Source organism: Sylvia atricapilla, chromosome 6 (assembly GCF_009819655.1).
Source record: "Sylvia atricapilla isolate bSylAtr1 chromosome 6, bSylAtr1.pri, whole genome shotgun sequence".
In the NCBI taxonomy this organism is placed as follows: domain Eukaryota; kingdom Metazoa; phylum Chordata; class Aves; order Passeriformes; family Sylviidae; genus Sylvia; species Sylvia atricapilla.
This window is the reverse complement of record NC_089145.1, coordinates 18,394,873-18,416,864: the sequence shown is the minus strand read 5'-3', so window position 1 is coordinate 18,416,864 and position 21,992 is coordinate 18,394,873. Positions and strand designations below refer to the sequence as shown.

At 43.8% G+C, this 21,992-nt stretch overlaps 1 protein-coding gene across 1 annotated transcript in view; it reads left to right on the top strand.

Annotated features, from left to right (window-relative positions):
• Nucleotides 1-21,992, top strand: part of APIP (APAF1 interacting protein) — a 529,312-nt gene that overhangs the window by 478,430 nt on the left and 28,890 nt on the right. The window lies entirely within an intron of this gene.

Sequence of the window (21,992 nt, the reverse complement as noted above, 5' to 3'; positions counted from 1 at the left end):
GGTCAGCAACTTGCTATTTCAGTGGAGATGGGGAAGAAAAGGTAACCTTATGCCAAATTCATGCAGGTGCCCCCTGGACTTAAGAGATTTCCAGTGTCCTCCAGGCTCCCTCCATACTCATCTCCGCCTGCCTTCCTGCACCTTCTACACCAGCTCTACCATAGTAAACAAGGTTTCCTTGTCACCAAGTCCTCCTCTTGCTCTTTTATAATGAAAAACAGCTGTGGCAGGCATGTCCAAAACAAAGCTTTACACATTCCTGGTGGAACTGCCTCCTCACCGCCAAAACCCCCAGACTTTATATTTACTACAGAAAATTCAAAACACAACCACTTTTCCTCCTCCAAGCTGTAATTTCCTCCTTGACAGGCCTGTCAAATTTAAGATTTCACTTACTATTCTTATCTCAACTCTCTGCTTCTCCCCTGCCTCACCACTTAGCAAAGTTGACAGCTCTCCAGCACCATGAACATTGCTATAAGTAGCTTCTGTGGAGCAGAGTAGGACATTCTCCCTTCTCCGAAAAAAACTGCAGAGGGTGGTTTGAAGTAGAGATAGGAAAATCATCATGACACAACAAGAATTCTTCTGAACTGTACTAGACCTTCTCAGCAGGTGTTTAAAAACAGACAGGTGAACACTTCTCTCATGCATTTTACTTTGCATTCTGTTTTCTGATAGCTCTTTTGGAAACTAGTATTGCAAAATTCAGAGGGAAAGCCTGGACTTTGGATATTTCAGGCCTAGTTCTGCAAGTTGAAGCAGTCTGGGTAATTCAGCTTTGGTTTCAACAGAAATAAAAGGGTGTCCTGTGAACCAATGAACATTTTACCCCTTTGGTTTGACTGCAAGAAGTCAGGTCTTGAATTTGGCCTTTGCACACGCAAAAGCAATTAAATTGATTTTTGTAGACTGCACTCTGAAAATCTTGAAGACAAACATGCAAGGACCTGAATGACTCTGTAAACCCCCCGAGTGATCATCTGTAAATCTTGCTACTCACAAGAGGAAAAAACACTTTATGTGGCCAGTGACATGGCCAAGGCATACAGAATGAGTTCAGGCACTAGCAATACCTGTCAGTGTGTGCTGTTGCAATGAAGTGGCTTTAAGTACTACAGTGATCTTTGAGTGAACTAGTCCCACAGAGCCCTCGGCTACAACAGAAGGGTTTCAGTCAGGTCCTAGGATACCCAGTGGGTTATCTTTCCATGGATGATGAGTGGTACCCACACCACCATTCTGCTCCTCTTCCTCCCCCCCTCCAGCTCTTCTCAGTCACTGCCAAGGATGAGGTTAGTGATGGAGATCAGCAGAAGCCTCTCATGAGCAGGATCCAACTCCACCAGTCACAGGCTGCAGTCTAGAAATGGTGAAGGGAGCACAGGGGTGTATACTGGCACAGTCTGTGCAGCCCTTTGCCAAGAAGGTTTCTTATGCAGGCTGTGCTCACCCCTCAGTCTGGCCTGAGCTTTAATACATGCTCCTGCAAATTGCTCCTGAGGTCTTATCTGCCTTTTGCTGCTCAGTTCTCTCCTACCCAGCAATCTTTGTTACAAGAACAAGGGCAATCTGCGCTACCAATGGCCTCAGTGATAAGGAGAAGGAGTGGTCACCTTCTTTCACTAGGAGAAAGTAGTAGCACCATACTTTCTTTCCTGTACTTTTTTGCCAATAGTTTGAGCTCCAGGCCAGCAATTTCAGTTATCAAAGTTTGCTCCAATGTTATACAAACAAGCAAGGGAAAGTCTGAAATCAAATCCAAGCAGAGGAAGGTCAAAAAGCAGCCTCTTCTCCCATCAGACCTTTAAGAACGTTATTTCTTAAACAGCCAGGATGTATTAAGACTATCACCACAAGGCTTGCCCTCCTTCAAGCTATCTTCAGGCAACGATTTCCATAATGCTGAAATTCTTGAGGCTTAGAAAGGAAAGTCTTCTGTCAGCCTGACTGCCAAAAAGCAAGTTTTTCTGCCTTGAATTCCTACCTGGTTCTCCTTCTCATTCCAGCTACTTTGCTACATAGGAAGCATGGTAGATTACATGCCATGGAGAGATCAATCCCCTGCCACCTCCTCCTTGCTCCAGATGATCAGGACATCACTCAGCTATCCCAGGAAGCTCCATCTCACCAGAGTACCTAGAGGCCATTCACAGCAAACACCAGCCTTCATGGGACTCTTCAGAGCTTGTACCTACAGCTATATTTTTGTTAAGTAGGGCAATCCCAGCCACATCCACAACCGTCTCAAATTCCTCCTCCCAGTGAGGCCCTTGGCCAATTTACTGCAGTGAGCTGATGAGTTTCTTGGCCACAGTCCCCAGAGGGAAAGTTTGGAAACACTTGCTCCTACTTACCCTCACAATAGATTTTCACAAACTACAGGCAAGCCCAGATACCTGCACTCTTCCAGCAGAAAAAGGTAAATCAGTATACCCGACTCTTCAGTACCACAGCACACACACACAGCATTCCGAAATTCTTACCTAATACAAATCTACCAATAAGAAGGAATCAGCCCATTCTGTGTTGGCAGGAGATGCTCACTTGACCTTTGGCTAGAGCATTGCTGTGGCCACAACCAGTCTGGCTGCTCCAGTGCCTCTGAGGCACCAGGTGGGTGGCCTTAGGGAAGAACTGAATCAGAGACAGCTTCTGGCCACCAGTTGGTAATCAAAGCCAATCTCGGCAAAATCTACATAGGATGTGGTTGCCAATATTTGGTCTATGATTTCCTGCCTTACACACAACTTTATTACCCTTTAGTATAGATGCAGGGCCACTGTATGATTTCTACACCACCCTACACTTACCAGCTCCAGCACCCAGTGGTGCTCTCTGGAAGATTCCTTGTAATTTCCCTAAGTAAGCTAGGGAGAATAAGTAGGAAAAGGAAGAGAAGAAAAACGTTCTCCTGATATCTATAGAGATGTCTGTACAGCAATTCCTTTTTTACCAAAGCAGACCTGTAACATTACTGAAGCAGGACAATCAGGGTGGATCTCTTTTGGGAAGAAAGTGCGTGGGATACTTCTGTGCAGGAAAGAAGTTTTAGATAGGGTCATGAATAGTCAAGACAGGGAAGAAAAAAAGACAGTTTTGGTGATTTCAAACTATAATCATAATATGCTTCTTGATCTTTCGTTACTCTCATGAATTAAAAAAAAAAGTGCAACCTCTTTTCTAAAACCTCATGAACCCCATGAATATATTTACTATGCTCTTCCAAAAACAGTCCAAGTAGCAGGACTTGGTTTGGCACAGAATGCTGTAGCACTTCCTCCAGAGCAGCATTAAACCTTGCAGGTCACTTCAGTCCAGCCACAATCCCACAGAGCCCCAGGTCTTGCCATCCTGCTGTTTTGGAAAACTCTATGTATTAAATACATTCAAGTAAGAGTGAATGATAAAACACACATAAAGAACAGGAAAGACCCACTATTTTCAGGAAGAAAAGGGGTTATTACATTTTTCTCACCGACAGCCATGCTGCTTTGTTGAGATGCAAGAACTCTCTTTGACAAAGTGCTAGAGGTTATATGGTCACACCCAAACCCATTAATTCAGGTCATACTTGGAAGAGAGGCAAGAGATTATGGTAACCTTTGCTGAGGACATTGTGGAGCTGTAATAGTTTTAGGTTTTAGAACTTGACATGCGCAAATACATGCAGACATGCAATACCTGCAGCAGCAGAACCCCTGCATCCTTGGAGCACCATGAAGAGGCAGTCCTCAGCCTACAGCAGTGGCCTGGAAAGCTTGCAGACAAGCAGGAGAGCCAAAATGAGATCCACCAAGAAATTTTCTCTCCATCTTCCTGTAGTGGCACAGCATAGCACAGGGACACCAAGGCTGAGCATGCTACCAGGAGACAGATTATCTTTCAACTCCCAGCCAGCTGCTGGAACCAACAGCCCATATGCCAAGCAGTCACTGGCTCCTGGTAGTGAGACCCTGCAAAGAAGGATTTAAGTGATTTACAGCACACTACTAAAAATCAAATTTTTGCATTACCTCCTTCCTAAGATTTCAAGAAATCAAAGATTTCCAATTGTTGTTTTAATTGTTATGGGTCATATTTCCCAGCACATCTACTCATCCTTAAATTTTCAGATGAAAGCTTTGATCCTTAAGTGAGCATCTTCTTTGTTTAGTTGGATGGAGCTGTTAAGGTGAAGAATTAGCAGACTGATTTGGCCAGGGACCAGCATTTAATATTTACTTACTCTTGAACCATGAAGCAAAGCAGATGAAAGAGCTTCTTGGTCTCGCCTAGTGGAGCCAGTAATAACTTCTCTAAGTTCATGGTCCATGTGACAGGAATGTGCAGTAACTGTCCAAAAGTGTACTCTCATTCCCTGCCACAGATGAAATCAACCTGTTTAGATCCTTAGTGGAAACAGGCTGCTGCTTCTGTTCCAACAAACAAAGATACAGGACAACTCCAAGCTGGAGTGGACAACACCAAAGCAAACTTTTGGTTGCATATCTTGTTAGACAAGAGCCAGGAGTGCTGACCAACTATCATAGTTTTTCTAGAGAAGGTCCATTTTATTCTAGGACTTCGGGAGTGATATACTTGTGTTTCTAGAAGGAAGCCACTGCTGCCACAGGTCTATGCAAACATGCATGATATGGAGGACACTTGCTGTTTCTCAGAATGCAAGAGCTGATGAGGGATAAAAGGGGTGGGAGCAGTGGTTAAGCTGCCAGGCAAACACATCTGAGACAAGCTGTGGGAAATATGTTTTTCTTGTGCATAGCACGTAAATCGAGGAACTCAGTGTCACCAGATGCTTTGAAGATTAACCATAAAATTTGTCTAATCTCTTTTCCAGTCAATTGAATTAGCCCATCAGGGTCTATTAAATGTGATGATAGAAATGCAACCTCCAGTTCAGGAAGTTTTTAAACCACTGATTGCTGAAAGCTGAGTGTGCCTTATGAAGGAAGCATATCCCAGCTTTTTAATTTTCCCTATTCATTACTGGACATATGACACCCACCACTATTTTGTCTGAGTTGGTATTAAAGGGCTTTCTACAATTACAGATCTTTACCTTAGCAGAGTTTTAACCTCTCTCACTCAAAATGTGATCTAGTTAAAAGAAAATGAACAATATTGGTAGTTTAAGAATTATGACCAAGAAAAAAGTTAGAAAGGACACACTTGTTTTGCCTTACAAAAAGAAAATTAGGACTATATGGTAAAACACAGTAACTATGAACTTTTGAAACTAAATTGCATTGTCCAAGTTGTTGTCTGCCTGGAGAAGAATATGAAAGGCTACATCTATAAAAAGCAGGACTTCAGTTAATAATTCCAATAAAATTTCTTAATTATAAAGTTTGTTAACTGTTATAGTAGTAACAGATATGGAATCCTCTTCATGTAGGATCTTCGGGAACAGGTGTAGACAAATCATTGTCAAGATGTCTTGATAAGGTCTACAGGGTGGTCCAGGCATGTTGATCCAACCTCTGCTCATAGGAAGAATTGCATGATTTATCAAGTCTTTTCCAGCCCACATGTCTAGGACTCCCATGGATTCAAGATGCCAAGAATGAAATTAGCAAAGACTAAAGAATGCAAAGTATAGAGGAGGCAATACACAAGGGGAGTCAGAGTTCCCCTCAGAAAATGATACATTTTATTACATTGGCATTTCTAAAGCTTTGGGAGAAGGTTCCAAAGAATTACTTTACCCCATTTGATAAAGACTCAGCAGCAGGAGAGGAGGGAAATCTGCACTGATGATGATAAGCTGCTCTGATAAGAGCAGAATTGATACAACTCTTTTTCCAGTAATGTATGTCCAGTCCTCGCTGAGATACTTTCACAGTTAAAAATCCTTCACCTCCCCTGTTTCATGCCCACCAGGCAAAAAAATATTGCTTTGCTGCTAGTTGAGAGTTGTGTGTAGGCTGAGCATCTGTCTAGCACATGTGCTGGGCTGGCCAACCCACATCGTGTTTGTTTGGCAAAACAGATCCTGGGGCAGTGTCACAGCTGAGTCCTGCCAGTCTCCTCCCTGCTCAGGGCACAAACCTGTGCTCCTCACTTCTGCCCACCCAGGAGAGCCACTGAATTTGCAGACATTCAACTGCTACCCTTGTTCCAAGTCCTCTGCCTAATTTGTCATTAGTGGGCATCACTGGAATCATCATAGGAAATTAATTATTCAAGTAGCGATTGGTTCACCTACCGCTTTCAGTGGGATACAACTTTCCTCTAAGCTGTTTAATGGAAGATTAAGAAGGGATATGACAATAATTTAGATGAACCTATGTCTCAAAATAGAGGGATTCCCGCCATTACCAGTGACAGGGATATAATAAACACAAGTTGTCACATACTAAAATCTTAGAATTGTTTGGGAGAACCTTAAAAATCATCTAGATTGAACACGTCTGTCATGTGCAGGGTCACCTTCCATTACACCAGGTTGCTCAAAGCCACATCCAACCTGACCTTGAACACTGCCTGGGGTGGGGCTTCTCTGAGCAACCTCCTCCAGGGTCTCACCACCTTTAGAGTAAAGAATTTTTTCCTACTATCTAATTTAAACCTACCCTCTTTTAGTTTAAAACCACTTCTCCTTGTCCTATTGCAACAGGCCCGGCTAAACAGTCTGTCCTCATCTCTCTTATAAGCTCTCTTTTAATATTGAAAGGCCACAATCAGGTCTCCCTGGAGCCTTCTCTTCTCCAGGCTGAACAATCCCAACTCTCACAGGAGAGGTGCTCCAGCCCTCAGGTCATTTTTCTGGCACTCCAGCCATTTTTGTGGCCTTCCTCTGGACCCACTCCTGCAGGTCTGTCCTATGTTGGGGTTCCAGATGCCGTACCCTGCCGCAGTAACCTGACTAGCAGAGGAGTGCACATTTTTAACTTTATCCCAGGACTTTTTATATCATCATTTCTCCCTTGCTCTCACTGCAAATTGCCTTCAAAGAAATATGCACCAGACTCAAGTGGACATTCTCCCTGTCCTTCAGCCACTTCCAGTTTCCCAACATCGGAAATGTCTCATTTCTGGCACAGGTTTCCTGGAGGCATGTTGGCAACAGTGGTGCTTGTAGGTAATTATCTATTAGCTATAATGAAAAAACAGGTGCTGCCTTGGGAATTGGCTGCTATAATCTGTTGTATTAAAAGGATGAAAACATCATCTTGGTCAGACAGTTTACAGGAGAGGACATGATTTACAGGACAACAGATTAAATTATGTGCAATTAAATAGCTGGATTAAGTCTCAGGGCTGGATCCAGAATGTAAAGCAGACAAGCAAGCAAGAAACCTTGTCACGCTCCCTCTCTCTGCACGATCTGCCATCTCTACTTGAGGCTGAGATCCACCTAGATTCCTGCTCATCCAGAAAGGAAGATGTCAAAAATTGCCGTGGGCAGTGGTGCTCTGGCCACTTACAACAAAGCCTAATGTCAGGCAGCTTTAGTTATTAATGGCTACAGACAAAGACCCTCTCACCACTACTGTGCTTGGTGCAAATCTGTATCATCCTCTGCCTCCTTTACTGAGTGCAGGAAGGATGTGGTTCACCAAGAATCATTTCCCAAATTCATCCCAATTGCTCTATTAATTACCCTTTAGCTTCAACATAAGGAAACAGTTTCTACCTTCTGCAGCAGGTCTATTTTTAGTGAAGCATCAATTTGCTTCAATTTTGTTATCCCTCACTGTTAATCCTGCCCACACAACAAATCTGGCATTGATCACTTGTGGCAGGCAAATATTTATGGCTTAGGCCATGAAAGAGGCATGAGGAAGGGTGTAGAGAAAAGGAGTCTTAGTAACCAGAAAGAGTATCATTAGAAACCAGAATTCATATGGAGAAAGCAAAGCTAACAGAAAAAGGAAAAAAAAATAAGAAGGAAGGGTGGGACAGAATGTTCTTAGTATGTGTTTGTGAATATAAATTTACAAAAGTGACAAGAATCCCTCAGCCTCCTCAAGTGCAAATTCACATCAGCAAATTCAGGTTGTTGGGAAAGGAGGTTTCAGTGTTGGATAGCATTCCTGGTGTTTCAAAGACAGCCCTGCCTGCTGCCCAAGACCATCCCTTCCTACAAAACCATGGACCTAGCTCAACAGAGGAGGCAAGATCATTTTGCTCACGAAAATACTGCTCTGAGAGATGAGCCTGCTAGTTGAAAGGGGAAAAGGACAGGACAAAAGAAAACATCCTCCTTTGTCTGCATTCACCCACTTTGTAGTCTCAGTCCCTAATTCCATGTTCTGTCCCTCACCCAGCCCATCTGACCAGACCTGCTTTCCTTAGAGAAGGTCTGAAGATGAGCTGCACTAGACGCAACTGATGAAGCAGCATAAACTGTGTCCACACCATAGTGCTTCTGTTCCATCCCTGGGATTTAATCATTAAACGATAGAATTGCTCAGTTTGGAAAAGACCTTTAAAATCATTGAGACCAACCATCATCTTCACAGCTCACCTTGCAACCTAGATCTTCTTTGAGACTGCCAAACCAGGGAAGGTGAAAAAATCAGCATGGCCAGTTCCCTTTGATGTGTACGCTCTGTAAAGGTGAAGGGCAAAAGACACAAAAAAATGATAGAACTAACTGGAAACTTGATCTAAATCCCTGTGTTTGTGAGCTCAGCCTGCTTTACACAAGCCCATCCACAGCACTGGCTCTGTTATGAGCTGTTAAGAGTTTGAGAGTCTTGGAGCTCCTTGAAGTTATTGCTGTCCCTAAACCCCAGCCTCTGAGAAGAAAGGGGCCTCTCAAAATTAGGCAAGCCAAAGAAAGCCTGAAACTTGATGGCTGTAGTTTATTGGACTCGGGACAGCAAGGAGCAGACTCGGCTCTGCCTGAAAATATCATTAAAGCTATAGGTCCTGTTATAGACTGAGGAATCCATAGCACAGTAGGAGGCAAAGACAGAAGCACCAGGAAAGGCAGAAGGGACAAAACTATTCATAAACTGGTTATTGCTGTGTGCATACATGCACTTTTACCCTTCAGTGCTAGTCTGGGATATGATCTCCAGCCATGGTGAGTGCAAGAAAGAAAATAATCCTCATTTGATCTGGAAATCTCATATTCCTGACTGACTGCTGAAAGAAACAGCTCCCAGACAGGCCAGGTGTTTAAATAGCTTGGAACTGGAATTTACTGCCCTGAGCCACAGTTTAGCAGTTGGTAAACTTGGACATCTGCCAGTGCCCTAGACTATTAACCATTCCTGTAACTCCATCAGCATTTTTGTCATCTTCTTCTGGAAAACTGAGGAGCTTGAACCAGACAGAGAAGCAAGAGAAACTAAATCTCAGAGATGCCTATGATGAGTCCAAACACACCAGCTGTCTACAGCTAGGAGTGTGTCCACCCCTTCAAATATAAACCAGAGGGAAACTAAACCTTGTGGCAAGACATTTATCTTAGTGCTGTGGTCCAAAAGAGTCTTGAGGAAAGAAGCACATTTTGGGAGGCAAATTAATAACCCAGAACAGCTCCCAAGACTGCTGTCAGTAGCTAGGAGGAGCAGGAAAGGAAGGTTATGAGGCTCCACCTAGAAGTCTGCCCCAGAGCCTCAGGCCAAACGCTGCTGCCTCCCCTCCACTCCCCAAGGTGTGGCCAAGCCCAGCCCTCGCCAGCTCTGTGCAAGGTTCATGGGCACTGCTGGAGCCCTCTCCCGTCATCCTCCCCTCTGCAGCAGCAACAAAAGCCCTGAGATAATACTGGCACATTTCTCTTCTGGATTCCCAAGGCCCTAAACTTCAATTTAGATGGGTTTTGTTGTTGTTGTTGTTGTTGAATTAAGGCAGAGAAAAGCTGGCCTGTTTGGGATTCCTGCAAAGAAGGGCTGAACCCAGTGGAAAGTTAGAGCAGAGAACTGTCACACATGGAGGATAAGCCAGGCCTCTCAGTACAGAGGTAGCACATGCTGTTTAAGGGAGGTTGCTCAGAGGCCTTCAGTTGAGTGTTCCTCCAGTTATGGTCTCCCTAATTCATCTTAGGTATGTCATCAGTTCTTCTTACATCCTGTTCTTCCTAATCTGTGAAACAGGAGTAGAAAAATCTCTTATTTCTCTACATTGGTTTTTGGGGTTTTTTTGGGTTTTTTTCTGTTCAGATACTATATCCTAGAAAAGCTCAGGTTGTGGTCTTAGTTAAGACTTGAGGCCATGAGTTCACAACAGAGCTCAGTTTAACCCAACACCAAGGGAGGCAGACAGAAATCCCTTCTCATCTTCAGATTTGCATTTCTATTCATCCCAAGAAGCAGCACCATTGCAGATACATCCATTCCCACAGTGCTATCACAGCTAGGAGGAGGGAAACTTTCTGGAATTGCTCCCCCCTCTACTTCAGCAGGGCAGAGATGTTTAGTCTTTGCTTCCTCCACAAGCACCACACCTAAACTATAAATCATATTCCAGAAGGGGGAGGATTTTTTTGAGTTCTTTTCCCCCCATTTTAACCTTTTGCTAGGGTGTGGAAAGTGAATAATCCCAACTGAGCATTCCTTACTTAACAAATTTACAGTTGGCTGCTTAATTAGGAATTTAATAAATGTGACTTAATTATCTCTTAATTAGATTGCTTTATTAATGCCCATGGCCATAAGCCCTTAGGGCTCTCAATCTTGTTAGATCTCAAAAGCTAGGCTGAGTCAACACTTGAATAAACAGCTGCCAATAAAATAACTTGTGCTGCCAAAGGTGGCATTTGAATTTTACTTGATGATTCCCTTCCCAGGTTGAACTCTGTACCTTTGCACACTGCCAGCTAATCTTTGCTCTCAGAGACTTCTTTTCTGTGTAAGATGCAAAGTAGAGAATAGACCACTTTTGACAGAGCTCACAGCAAGCAAAGTTTTAAAAATCCTACTGGTCAGGCCATATTCCAGCTGCAGTGATTACAATTCCCTTTACTTAATTCAATTTTCACCAGAAAGCTGTTTTCTCCACTTCTGAAGAGCTGTTGTGCAATGCTGTCTTATACTGTTAAGGCCTGTCAACATGACAGATTTTTGGCATCTTCTTAGGTACCTGAAGTACCTATAAAACACTCCTTGACCATCTAGAACTCTCATTACTGTTAATATTAGAAGAGAAGCACATATGGACAACTCTCACTTCTATTCCCAAGTGGCTCCTTTCAGTTGTAAGCAACTTCAACCTTTTCAGGTGGAATTTTGCCCTTCTGGTTTTTACCAGAAAACTTTCTGGAAAGTTTAGTTCAGCTGTTTTTTAGTTTAAAGACAGTGAGTAGGCGGGGAAAAATACAACTGTTGCCATGATTTAAAAGTTAAAATAAATATTCTGTCACCTTGTCTTGAGCAATCCCTCACTTCACCGAGAAAAGGGAACCTTAAAGTTGGCTCACAGATGCACTTGTTACTTTTCCAGTGAAAACATATCTCAAATTAACTGAATCACATCAATGCCTACTGAGCTAACCTACCCAGAATCTGCTACTTAAAATCCAGGAACAAATCCAGAGAAGAGTGTCTTAGGCAATAACCACTCAATAGCAGCAATGGTGATAGAGGTCATGGCCCTTGAATGCTAGAAAAGACATTTTTTGGAGCCTGCTCTCGAGGTCAGAGGAAGGTGAAGGAAATATTGCATCCAGCTCCTGAAGAGGGGAAGATGATGCTGGAAAAAAAACCTGTTCCTGATTTTGGTTTGAAAAAGTAGAAAAGCAATTAACACCTACCCCCAAAAAATCCTGCTGCTAATTCAATACAGAGTAGAGCAGCAGAAATAGCTGAATCAGTGCACTGCAGATGAGGCAGCAACACCTGGGAACAAACACCTGATGAGGTGACACCTCAAAAAGGGCCTGTAGCTGGCAGAACAGCAGCATGAAGCCACAGGTTCAACACAAGTCTCTTACCCAGCTAGCAGAAGGAGAGGGGATATCAGACAGTGAAAAGTCCCCTGGTTTTGTGATGGCTACCCCCACTCCAGAAAAGGTTAGAAACAGATCTTTATAAAAATCCATGGATTTTAGGTCCTTGTACTCAGCAGACCATCTCTTGTCCTTTCAAGGCATACTAGGCCTTGGTAGCATGTTTTCTCTCCTGCAGTGTGAAATATCCATTGTTTCTTACATGCAAAAGCACTGCAGCCCCGTACACACTTTCACCTGGCCTGGCAATAAATAAAGGTTTGTTTCCTGGCAGGCACTTTGCTTCTCTTCCAAGCCACCCTGAGTGGTCTGTTCAGCTTTATAGCAAACATGGACTGCTGTGGCACAGCACACTGAGAAAACATCCTGAACAACTTTGTTTGGGGTTGACATCTCTGACAGGGAGCCAGTGCCTTGTGGAAAGCTGCAATGAGGGGCTGACACTACCTCCAGAGCAGGACAACTTCTGTTTCCTTCCCCCCTTACCCCAGATCCTTCTTGTGTTAAAACAGGGGAAGCTGTATAGTCAGGAATGGACTGGGAAGCAGGAAACTGGAAATGAGAGGCCCAGCCACTTCTCTTTACTTCACCACTCTCCTCCTCTGCCTCCCTAAGTTGGTTGCCACTTCTCCACACCCTTTCTCTGTTGTACCCCAAAGCTGTCTAGGCTGTACAGGTCACAAGCCCTTTAAGCCATGGCAGCATCTCATCATATGTATGCTTCTAATGCAATGGGAAGCATGGCCAAAATATTTTAAACATAATATTAATAAACATTAAATATTTAAACATTTAAAATATTAAACATCAAATAATAAACCCCATATTTTACAGGGTGGGTTGGTCAGCTTTTCTTTTTATGCACTTGAAGAGTAAATGCTTTGTAGCACAATTCTGTGCCAGCTAATCTGGGAAGTGCAACATTAAGGATCTCTTACTCCTTTTTCCCCAGATGTAAAATACCTCTGGCCTTTGTGTGACAGCCACAGAAGGATGGAGGACAGACCCCGCCAGTAAGGTGTTTCAGGGCATGAGCAGCAAGGCTGGCTCTTGTCATTGGAATTCACTTGTCACCCCTTTTCAGACACTCGCCCCTCCATGCTCTCACCCACCCCACAGCTCCTGCTTTGCCAGCTGTCCACACCCACATCTCCAGCCAGTCTCACATGCAAGGGAACCTGGTGCTCTTCATCAGCCTGTCCATGCAAGGAGCACTCTCCCTGAGCAGGCAGCCAAAATTCAACTGATGGGGTGCTTGACACAAAGCCTCAAGTACCTGCCTCCTCTTCCTCCTGCTCCCTACTTCTTCTACACAGCTTGCTGAACACTCCCTTTTTCTGCCCTCCCTGACTCTGGTGGATAAAGTGATGAGCCACAGAGCAAGAACAGCCACCCCTCAGCTTGCTTTCAGTTCTCTAGCCCCTTCTCTTCTGAGTCAACAGAACGAAACCTTCCCTGACAACAAAGTTAGAATGTTAGTGACTGCCCTTCTGCTGCGTGCACACACTGATTGCCTGGAAAGCAGTGCCAAGGACAGCCAGTAGCTCTGGCCCCACAAGTGCCAGGCCACCAGCACACACACACACACGGGGAAGAGGAAGTTGTTATCAGGCCCCAGTAACACAAAGCAGCTGTGCTGGGGTAGGGCAGCCACGGCTCACCCCTGCTGGGGGCTGAGCAGCAGCTGTGCTCCAGAAAGCTCCTGCTTCAGCTTGTGGTCCAAATCCAATGAATAAGGAGGCACCTCAGGAGGTCCCAATGAAATCAGCAGCCAAAGTCTTTATTTGCCTGAGCTGTTGCAGCAAAGCAGCCCACAGACCTTACTAGCAGGGCCTTTCTCTGAAGACACTCCTTTCTCCCTGAGTTTTGCTGGCTCAAAAAGGTGATGCTGCAGCACTTCCCAGTAAGTGACAGCTGTAGCTAAAATGTATTGGCCAGGCATGTTGGAAACCTTAAAAAAAAAAAAAAAAAAAAAAAAAAAAAAAAAAAAAAAAAAAAAAAGCATCCACTGACCTGCCTTGGCGCCTCAACCCCACCTCAGCTTGCAGCACAGGTTGCTCTCTGTCCCACACCCTAACTCAGCTCCAGTGCAATTCAAAGCCAGCTGCTAAAGGTCTCTTGTGAAGCCTACATAAGTACCCAACAAGAGGGATCTGCACTGGAAAAAAGTCTTCAACAAGGCTGTTCTAGCTAGATGAACAAAAGATAAGGTAAAGTGATTTAAAATGCACCTTCCCCCTAGTGGTATTGCTGTCTCCTACCCAATAACTGTTTACCTGTCAGGAGCATGGGAAACTTGCAAAAGGACTCATGCCAGCACTCATGCAATTTCCTCTCTCCCAGAGTACATAGGTGGCCCAAGCCAAAAGGTTGTACAGAAAATCATTTTCTCAATGTCAGAGGCTAAAATTATCTGTGTAAATATTATAGCAGTAGGTTAACAACACAGGCTGCATCCCCACCCAGCCCACACAGTATCACAAGGCAGTCAGGTCAGCTCCAGCACAGGTTTCAATTAAAGAGCACATTGAGGTTTTAACTGTCCTGCCTGCTTTGGGGTTTAAACTTCCTCCAAAATGCAGCTGCTTTTAGTGCAGGTTTATTATTAGCCTCATCTACATTATGGCCTCCTCAACCCACTGGAATGACCAGGAAAACCATGGAGCGAGAACAAACAGATACCACATGGCAGTCCTGCAAAAAGGTACATGGTCATTTGATAAGTGGAGCTTAGAATTAACAGTGCTAAATGGGGATTTGTAGTATAATAAATCTCAGAATAAGAATTAGCCTCCCTCTGGCACCTTGCTGGCCATTTTTGGCAGGAAATGGCAAGACATGAAGGAATATTCAACCTCACAGTTCAGGACAAGAGCCAGATTCAGAGATGTGGAGGAGACATCTCAGACTTCTTTTTTGTTGTTGTTGTTTTTTAAACAGGAGAGATGTTGCATTTTCCTTTTAAAAGAGCTGTGACATCTGTGTTGGCAATAGGTGAAGAATATATACTTCAAAGTTGTTGTGGGACAATTCCTAGACCAAGACATGCCCACATGAATGCACACATTGAGGGTGGGAAGGAACAGGCACAGCGGGCATTCACACACCACAGTGGGGACAGGAGGCAACCTCACCTCACTCTGCAGCACTCTCTCCTTAGTGACAGGCATCAGAATAGCTCCAAAGCTAAGTTAAGAAAAGGACATGGTAATGCAACAAACCTTTACCCTGTGGCCAGAAACCAGCTCTGTGACTCTGCCACATGGATCTGCTCAGCCCAGTGTTTTCAGCCAGCAACTCAATGGGGAGACAATTGACTTGAGCACAAACATCACATACCTCAAAGAATGTTTCTGTTCTGGCTTTTAATTCCCTCTGCAGACAGTTCTGTACAAATGCATTCAAAGGTATATTTTGCTTTTATCTGGCCATCAATCACATACACTCAGAAACATGAAAAACAATAGTCCAGTCATAGAAGGACTGTTCTTCAGGACTGCCTGATCTTCCTTTACCTTTAGTGTGCACACAGATCTCACCAGCCCACATCATTCATTACTTCTCCACAGAAGAGTTCTCAGGTCATCCTTTCATTGCCAGGACTTTTCCTGTACTACATTAAGTCTGTAAGTATTTGAACTCCTGTAGGGATGCTAGTCCTTCCCTTGGGAAATCATTACAAGGCTTGACAGCTCTCACTAACATTTTCCACCATTTCCCGCTGTCAAACAAAACTGCAAACATTCAACAAAAAGTACACTCTACCAAGCCTCTCCCACACTGATGGCAGAACCAAGGCTCACAGCTGGAAAAAACCACATGGGCTGTCCCACTGCAAGCCATGTGCATCTGCTGCCCACATGGAGCCCTCCATCCCTGTCAGCCACTGCTCCCCTTCCTGCTTTGATTCATATGGATGTGATTTTCAACAGGTGAGATCATCTTCTGAAAAAGTTTTATGTTTGACTATAAACAGGCCCCAGGACTGTGTGTGATTCGGGAGAGGCATGGAGGCCGTGCTCATGAAGCTCACCATGCCCTTCCAAATGGGATGATGTTCACTGTGTGTCACCAACTGCTGGTGTATGAGATTGCTCTTTCTAGCAGAAGAGTCTCTCTATTTCTCCTTGCAGACTGAAGTAGGATGAAAAGTATAAAACTTTCCACAAAAGTTCCCAAAGCAGTTCTGGACCACAGAACCTGCATGGCCCTCTGAGAGCTGCTGGGGACTTAAACCCCAGCTAAGGAAAGCTCCATTGAAAATTGACCCACTCCAGGGTGCCATTAGCAGGGAAGCTCATGGTGTTCTGAAGATCTTTATCCAAATACTACTTCAGTTTACATACAGTTTAAATGTAAAACTCAATAAATCGGAGAAAAAATGCTAAAAATAACTTGCCTTGATCTCTAACAACATCTCTGCAGTACACTTTGACCCAGCAATCAGGAGAATGAGATAGGACAGCTGGCTTTTTTTCCTGCAGATCAGATAGCTTTTTGCCTGGAAATTTTAGGCACTGACTGTAGCCCACACAGCACTGCTGCTGCTCTCTGTCAGGAATACTAACCAGATTGCATGCACGAGGAGTCAGTTTAGAGCTGTCTTCTACCAGCAGCAAGTGCCCATGGCTGAACTGGTCAGAAGCACACAGTTCATCCAAAGTTGCTTCTATTTACCCCCATCCCTTGAACAACCGTATTAGCACCTCCCCACATAACAAGCTTCACCTAGTTCCAGTAAAAGTCATCAGCAAGGATTTCAGCTGCTCCCTAACAGTACTGCCCTGTGCACCAGTATCAGCAAAGCTTCCTCCCTGAGCACACTCTCATTTCTGGTACTTTACAGGCTCATCTGCTCCCTGCCATCACACAAGGTGCCACACCAAAGGATATTCTTGTCACTGCCTGATGCCACAAAGGTGCAGGACCAGCTGGCAGCCACTATGCTCTATCCCCATCCAACTGCAGTAAAAGGTTTCAGTTTTGCAAGAGCAGGGAAACTTCTGCCCCATGGTATAGCCCATGCTGGTCATCAGTCAGCCGATGACTTCAGCTTAACTGCAGTGACAAAGGATGAACAAAGTTGCTCAGGAAAATGCCTACTGTGGGTACAGCACTTGTGAGAAATCGCAACATAGGTACTTGTGAAAATTCCCAGTGTTTAATCTGCAGCGGTGACTAATCTCAAGATCTGAGAGCAGAGGTTAATTTCAGCTTTAGAATGGGGTAAAACCTTGATTGGTTTTTTTGTTTTAACTAGTCATGATAGTCACTTCTAAAGGTGAGCTTTTTCCAGCTGAATAAATCCCCCCTCCTTTCTTTTCTGTTCCTCAATATTATGAGTTATGTCAAAGATGTAACAGTATTCATACTCACAAGCTTTGCCTACATCATCTGCAGTAAAGAACAGGAACAAGTTGCCTAAGTCCATGAAAACAGTGTAATTGGTTTCACCTGTCCCAGCTTGAAAGAGTTAAAATTATTTAGCACTTTTCATGAAGACAAGTTATTTGTTTGCTTTTTCAAACAGATTGTACAATCCAGTCCAAACAGCTTTAGCCCTTTTGATTTGGACCAGCAGGATGCTGGGCCAGTTCTGCGTGCTTGCAAAGGACCTCTCCTTCAAACATCGTAATACAAACACAAATCCAGCCAAAGCACAAGTTGAACATCACCCAGGGCTAACCAGGAAGCCCCGGATCAGGCGGAGAGTTTTTCCCAGATCCTTTGGGGTTTCCCTGCCAGAGGGAGGCTGAACAGACAAGCTCTTGTGGAGCCCCGCAGCACAACCTGCTGGCATTTCTCAGCCAAGGCAGGGCTGCTCTAAACACATCACCCAACCCAGCAGCAGCACAGAAAAACAGGATCCAAGGATGTGAGACTACAAGGACATCGACCCCAAACGCTGTAGAGCCAAAACCAGCTTTCCCCACAATAACCAGCTATCCAGCAAGCCCAAAAAGTCAAAGCAGTCCCTAACCCTGAACTACTTAGTCCTTCCAGCAGGCAGGAATCAATGCAGCTTTAGGCTCTGCTGTTCTTCAGCCTGGTTTCTCCTAGAATAGCACAGTCTTACAGGCCCATACTTTGTGCAAGATGAAAAAAATTGCTTTTGAACCCAGGGCCAACTTCAGCCAAGCACAACAAAGGAAATTAAGTTTCATGAGACTCAGAGGCCATGGAAAGGAGGTAGCTGGAGTTGCCCTGGTTGGGGAGATGTCGCAATCTGAACTTGCTGTCACAGCTTAACCCCAGCTGGCAACTAAGTACCAAGCAGCCTCTGGCTTGCAACAAGTAAAATATCAGAGTATTCTCAACGCTTTTGTCACGTTAAGTCCAAAACACGGCAAGGTACCAGTTACTTAAAGGAAAATTAACTCTCACCCAGCTGAACTAAGGACACTTGCCTTTACTGCATACCAGAGAACCCACAGTGGAAAAAACCCTCAGAAAAGCTTCAGCAGAGAAGGGCTCAGGTTTCCTTTTTGATGCCAAAAATAAGCAGCCACCAGACAAATCCAGAGAAACCAACTTCACGATACCTCCATTTCCAGACCTTCCTGAGCATTTTCCAACAACATGAAATAGCTGCTTTAAAGGTCCTGCTAAAGAGTTCTGCATATGCTCTTTAATTCTCTAGACACTACATGGCATATTGCAAACTCATATTTGCAATTGCAGAGCTCTTCTCTCCTACTATTCCTTTAAATGTTTAAGTATTCCATTATTTCCTTTCTTCTCTTCTGTCTAGAGCAACATCCTTCTAGTACAAGCAATTAAACAAAAGGGAGGTGGCATTTAGAATTAATCTAATCTAAATTTAATTCCAGGATGTTCCTGTTTTAGGCCATACAACAGGTTGAATCCCAATATGCATCAGATATGCTTCACAGCAGCAAGAATGTTGTTCTTGACACTTCATAGGCAGATGTCTTCTAGATAACCTGGTAGGACCCCATCTATTGCTATATTGGGAATTCTGCAAGCAAACTTCCAAACGTGTTGCATTTTCTCCCTTAGCATACTATTAACTATTTCAACACTACAACACGAAATGCAGTAGATGGGCCACCACTTGTGGCCTCAAAAGCAAAATAAGGGAAGTCATTCCAGGAGGGTGATTTTAGCCCAGAGAGGAACAACAGGGTAGAGGTAGAAACAATCAAGTGGGTGCTTGCTGCTGGTGACCTCCAGGTCAAAGAGCCAGAAGGGAAGAAATACTAATTGCTTTAGATTTGCAGATCAATTCACCACTACAGAAGAGCCCTTCAGAAAATTGCACATGCAACCCATATTTCACACTTCCACTGTTCTCCTTCTTTGAAGCTTACAAGTAGCTAGACACAATCCATCAAAGTTGACAAATCTTTACAACTGGGTCTCAAGGTACAAGCCAGAAAACACCTAGACTTCCAGAGCCAAGGCTCCAGCCCACATCTTTATGATTTGGGGTTTGTTCGTTTGTTTGTTTTTTAAATGCCTAAACTGAGCTATTATGAGACTATTGGACTGCAAAGAAAAACCTACTTCAGCTGGCACTGCAGCGTAAGCACCATTGAGATAGGACAAGCAGTAATGATTTCAAACCAAAAATGGTAGATCCAGACTAGATATAAAGAAGAAATTTTTCATTCTGAGGGTGGTAAAACACTTGAATAGGTTGCTCAGAGAGGTGGTGGTTGCCCCATCCCTGGAAACCTTCATGGTCATGGTTAGACAAGGCTCTGAGCAACCTGGTCTAGTTGAAGATGTCTCTGCCATGGCAGGGGGGTTAAAACTAGATGACCTTTAAAGGTTCCTTCTGAGCTAAACCATTCTATGATTCCATGGCAAAGAAAGATCTCCACCTTGTATGCAGGAATGCACTGAGGTAAGACTCATTCTGGTGCTCAGCCTTACACTAAAAGGCTTGGTTTCTGTTGAGAAAGTAATTCAGACCTAGAAGTGCAGTAACTCAAATAAGAACAAAAAAGACAGGCTGTGCCAGTATCTGATGAGGAGACCTGGATGTAAACATACCAGGGCTGTGGGAACTGCATCAAGATTCTGATGAGTACTCATCTTCCTGTAAGGACCTGCTAAAAACCCACAAAGATTTTTATAGTGGTGGTTTCATTTGGCCCTGGTGTAATATTCTTACTATGTCCATGAGAAATTCCCCAAGACTCTTGTAAATAGAGTTGTAACTCAATTCCAACTCTTGTAATTATATCATACCCATGTAAATTATCCCTGAAGGGTTTTATTTGTTTTTAATATACCAATCTTCAAGGTTTAGAAAAAACTCAAGAGCTTCTTTTAAGTAATGTTACTTTCCTCTCCCTTCCCTTCCTAGTCTCTCAAAGAAATCAATACAAGAGTCTAATACCTCTTGAAAGAGGAAAATAAATAACAATGCAACTTCAGAAATTTTCACTCCACAGAATCTGGTGTCCAACTTCAGCTCTGTGAACAGATCCAGAGAGACCAAAAGATAAAATGCCACAGTGAGTGCAAAGTTCATCAGAATTTCCCCATTTCCAGGATAAGCAATTACAAGTCTGATGATCATAGTTTGTGTTTGTGGAAATGGCTCAGGCAACTTCGATAAAAACCCAAAAATACTGGGGAGAATCAGGACAAGAGTTACAACACTAACTCTTTATGCAGGAAGGCACTTCCTAAAGGCAGGAATTCACTACATAGGCAGGGAAGGAGAAGCACTATTACCTGGATTTGTCCTATCAAAATGCACTTTATCCTAGCTGCTTAAACGAGGAAGAAAAGAAGTGAGCTGAGTGTGAGGTAAAGCTCATCTCCCTACTTGAGAGATGGCAGGGAGCCAGCAGACAGCTCTTATCTCAGCATCTGGGGCAGAGCTCAAGACCACATGCTTAGGTCTGTGGTTAGTGACTCACCTGCAATTAAGGTGAAACATGAAATCACTACATAAAGATAAATCTCTGGACTTGGTGGATGTAGAGCAGCATAAGCCAGACACCTGCTAACTGCTCAACACAATCCCAAGCAGGGATCTCAACGGGGTGCAACTCCCAGCTGTGCTGTGGGGATGTTCCCAGCACCTTGTTTGCACAGATGCTTTACACAGGTGGCTCCTGGACAATGGGGAAATCGGCATTCAGTCCCCTTCAGCTCAGGGCAAACCAATTAATAGCAATCTTAAAATACAATAAAAGTGAGACCCTCAAAAATTCTGCCCCCTCCTCCCCCCCACCCCGGGAAACATGGAGTAAATTTTGTGGCTTATACTTAAAACTTTCCAAGGAGGCAGACTCCCCAGACCACCCCTTTATCCTGAGATGCTCTAACCTATTACCTAGTGGCATGCAGCTGAAGTCCATACAAAAGTACTGCTAAACGCACCCTGATGTTGAAAACCAAGTGATCTCACTTCCAAAGCAATCTCTTTCCTCAGCACACTTTACTTGCTGAAGTTTTGCCCTCAAAATTTGTGTTGGGTAAGATTCAGGAAAATCTCCCCAGCCTATTTTGTTCAAACAACCCCTTGGCTGTGCTGCTGCTTGTGCTCTTGGCAGCTGTTTTCACAGCACTCTCAGCTGACAATGAAGTCCTCTGCAAAGTAGCCTCTTCCAGGGTAAAGGCTGCCTCTGAATTCTGAACAGCCCAAGAACTTGAATAAATAATCAAACTGAAACTCAGCAGCTCAAATTCTGAGGTTTGCTTATTATCACTCTCACTCAAGATTACATGCAAGCTGGATTAAAGAAGAGCCAACTAATTCAAAGTGGGAGACAAGCTATCAATACAGCTAAAGAAACCTCAACACACCTCAATCCAGCACTCTGCTATTGGAATGTACATGTCATCTAAACAGGATGCATCATAATCACTGAAGAATATTTGCCTAAAAATCAAGTGTTTTCTACACATTCTTTCAACTGCAGATCTAGGGAGGCAAGTTGCAACTGCATGTGCAATTAAGTTTCCAAAATACTAACAACTCCGTGCTGGTCCTAAAAGCAAAAGAAAAACCAAAACAGAGGCTGATGCTCTAAGCATGAAAGATAATAAGCAGTAAGTGGGTCTGCATACCTGGGAGACTGGCAGCATAATGGTTTTAAATTATAGA